A 4,358-nucleotide genomic window follows, 5' to 3' on the forward strand; every position below is an offset into this window, starting at 1 on the left:
TCTAGGAATTTAACCATTTCTTTCAGTTTGTCCAATTAGTTGGCATATAGTTTTTCATGATCTCTTAAAATTGTTTGTATATTGTTGGTGTTGGTTGTTATTTCTCCTCTCTCATTTGTGATTTTATTTATTTGAGTCCTTTCACTTGTCTTTTTGATAAGCCTGGCTAGGGGTTTATCAATTTTATTAGTATTTTTGAGGAACCTCCAGACTGTTCTCCAGAGTGGATGCACCAGTTTGCATTCCCACCAAAAGTGCAAGAGAGTTCTCCTTTCTCCACATCCTCACAAACACCTGTTATTTCCTGTGTTAATTTAAGCCATTCTGACAGGTGTTAAGTGGTATCTCATTGTGGTTTTGATTTGTATTTCCCTAATGATGAATGATGTTGAGAATCTTTTCCTGTGTCTGTTATCCATTGGGATGTCTTGTTTGCAAAATTGTTTGTTCATGTTTTCTGCCTGTTTCTTTTCCTTTTCTTTTTTTAAATTAAGTTCAGTTAGCCAACATATATATATATATATATATATATATATATATATATATATATACACACACACACATATATATATACATATATATATACACACACATATATATATATATATATATATATATACACAAAATATATATACATCAAAAACCAATGATGTACAACAAATTGGCTAATTGAAATTCTTAACTGGATTATTTGTTTTTTGAGTGTTGAGTTTAGTAAAATCTCAATTTACTAGGTTTAGTAAAATTTATAGATTGTGGATACTAACCATTTATCATATACATCATTTGCAAATATTTTCTCCCATTCAGTGGGCTGCCTCTTAGTTTTGTTGATTATTCCTTTGCTTTTCTGCTCCAATCTTTATTATTTATTTCCTTCAGTTTGCTTTAGGCTTCATTTTTTTTTCTACCTTATTTATGTGTAAGGTTATGTTGTTTATTTGAGGTTTTTCATGCTTCTTGATGTATGCCTATATTACTATATACTTCCCTCATATGACTGCTTTTACTGCACCCCAAAAGTGCCATTGTATTACCTGTAAGGTCCCTGTTTCTGTAGATTGTCTCTGTTTTTTTTCTAGTCTATGTTGCTCTTGGGGTCTTTCTTTGCTTACAGGATCCTGCTTAATATTTCTTGCAGGGCTTTGGGTTGGTGGTCACATAGTCTTTCCATTTCTGTTGTCCTGAAAACTCTTTATTTCTCCTTCCATTCTGAATGACAGCCTTGCTGGATAAAGTATTCTTGGCTATATGTCCTTTCCATTTAGTACTCTGAACGTATCATGCCAGTCCTTTCTGGCCTGCCAGGTCTCTGTGGATAGGTTTGATGCTAGTCTGATGTTCCTACCTCTGTAGGTAAGGAGCCTTTTTTCTCGAGCTGCTTTCAAGATTTTCTCTTTATCTTTGAAATTTGCAAGCTTCACTATTTTAATTTATTTTGGGAGGTGTCCTTTCTACTTCTTGGACATGTGTGCCTCTTTCCATCCCTGGATTAGGGAAGTTCTCAGCTATGATTTGCTCAAATATATCTTCTGACCCCCTCTCTCTTTTCACCTTCAGGCACCCCGATAATTCTGATGTTGGTTCATTTTATGGCATCAATGGCTTCTCGAAACCTCTCCTCATGATCTATTGGTTGTTTTTGTCTCTTTTTCTCAGTTTCCTTTATTTACCTCTACCTGTCTTCTATGTCACTTGCTGTCTCTTCTGGCCTCATTTACCCAAGCTGTTAGAGCATCTGATTTAGACTGCATCTCAGTTAGAGCATTTTTAATTTTGGCCTGAGTAGATCTCATTTCTGTACTACGAGTTTTCCTAGTGGCTTTTATGCTTTTTTCAAGCCCAGCTATTAACTTTATAATTGTTATCCTGAATTCCATCTCTGACATCTTACTTATATCCATATTGATTAGATCTGTGGCAGAGAGCATTACCTCTATTTCTTTCTTTTGTTGTGAATTCCTCCTAGTCATTTTGCCCAGAGAAGAATGCGATGAGCAAGGGATCAGAATCAAAAATATCAACCACGACCCAAATGAAATACACACCAGACAATTCTGAGGAGGTCAAAAACCAAAACAGAAAAACAATCAAACAAAAATGAAAGAGGGGTGGGGGGAGAGAATATAATCTCACAGGGTGGACAAAACAGGGTGATCCAATTATTCCTGAGTGTATTTTGGTCTCTGTGTTAGAAGACACTAATCCCAAAATTGCAAAGAAAACAAAACTTATATATATATATATATATATATATATATATATATATATACACGCTTTCTTTCTTACATTCTTTCTATATATAATTATATATATATATATATATATATATATATATATATATAATTGAATAGAGTGAAAGGAGGCCAAAAATGAAGAATATATCTATAAAATGTAGATGTAAAAAATGAAAGTTAAAAAAAGACCTAAAACAAAGAGCTGATAAAAATAGGAAGCTTAGTAAGGAGGGCACGTATTGCATGGTGCACTGGGTGTTATACGCAACTAATGAATCATCGAACTTTATATCGGAAACCGGGGATGTACTGTATGGTGACTAACATAATATAATAAAAAATCATTTAAAAAAATAGGAAACTAGTCAAAAAGGGAAAAAAGAAAAAAAAGAAATGGAAAAATTTTTAATGAAAGATAAATTAATCATGAGAAGAAACCTAGAATTCTATATACTATTTTCCCCTAGCACTGGAGTTTTACAGTTTTGTGGGATTTGTAAACCTGCTGTGCACCTGTTCTTCCAGTTGGTCTTCTGGGGAGGTGCCTGCTGCACTGCTTCTCAGGTGTCTTTGCCTGGTTTAAGTTGCACTGCCCCTCACCAGGGGGCTGGGCTCAGTGTAAGCTGGTCCTCTGTGTGGCTTTTGTTCCCTGAAGGCTTTCTTTGCCTCTTGAGAGGATCAAAATAAAAATGGCCATGCCCTGATCTCTCCAGCCCCAGAGTCAAAAGATCACAGTCCCCTTTCTTTAGTAAACCCTCTGGGATAAATGGTCTTCACTTTTGTGTGTGCCAAACTCTGCAGACTCCTGCTGTGCAGGCCCACAGTGATCCTCCTGGGGGAAGTTGGAGAGTCCCTTATTACTGCCCTTTGTAGGGCCCCAGCGCTGAAAGCAGTCATGGAATCTTGCATGTACTGCTCTGCCTCTCCCTGGGAAGATGGAGGGTCACCCTGTACTGTCCTTTACAGGGACCCCGCCCTGAGAGCTTTTCCCCAGTCATGCATGCACTCACCTGCCCCTCCCCTGTGGTGGGTCCTTTCTTTGACACTTAGCCTGCACCCCACCTTTAATCATCAAACCTAAGAATCAGCTGCAAGTGTAAGCTTAAGGTCTTCACAGGTCTTTTGTGAGCATGCATCTTGCCCTGTATACTATGTGGCTTTCTAAATTCTTTCATATACATAGGTACTTTTTAAAAAATATTTATTTTTTATTTATTTGAGAGAGTGGGGAGGGGCAGAGGGAGAGAGAGTCTTAAATACACTCTGCACTGAATATGGAGCCTTACACAGGGCTCAATCTCACAACTCTGAGATCACAACCTGAGCCAAAACCAAGAGTCCAATGTTTAACTGAATGCACCACCCAGGCGCCCCTACAGAGGTTCTTTTGACTGCCCTAATTTCCCAAGGAAACTCTCCTCCAGCTTTTTCTCCCAGGCCTCAGGAGGTCTATTGCCTATCTCAACAGTAATCTTTTGACCCAGTAATGTGTGGTTTGTCTACCGTGACTTACAATGTTTTCAAGCAACATTCACCAGTTTTCTAGCCTGGATAAATTCCAAGTTAGATGAAACAGACATGAATGCCTTTATCAGTCTTTTAGTTAGCCCCCAGATAGGTTATAACAGCCTATATGATAAATTGCAAATGAGGTCTCTTGTGCTTCTTCTGGAACCAGGTACCAGAGTCTCACTCTGCAAATGCAACTGCCCTCGTCAAGATCATTGTCAATCTGAGGAGAGGGTGGGACAATGACAAATAAAAACACCACAAACTGTCCTACAATAATTTTCCACATGAATTTCTGATTAAAATTCTCTTGATTATTGTGAACCTTTGACTGTCTTCCAGAATTCTAACAAAGTTGGTTCTAACAATATTTTGCTTGTTTTTCCTTGTTTTGTTAATGGGATGGGAATGGAGCTGTCTGCTCTGTCATTTTCTTGATGTCGCCTAGAATCTTTTTTTTTTTTTTTAAGGAAAAAGGAATCCTGAGAAACTAATTTGTTGTTGTTGTTTTCTCCAATGAATCCTATGGGAAGCATGATTGAGTTTGTAATTTCATTTTAACCTTGGCTGCTCAGAAACTCAGATAGGTTATGGCTATCACTAACAATTATG

Source organism: Ursus americanus, chromosome X, assembly GCF_024610735.1.
Source record: "Ursus americanus isolate L20-20 chromosome X, mUrsAme1.1.p, whole genome shotgun sequence".
Classification (NCBI taxonomy): Eukaryota; Metazoa; Chordata; class Mammalia; order Carnivora; family Ursidae; genus Ursus; species Ursus americanus.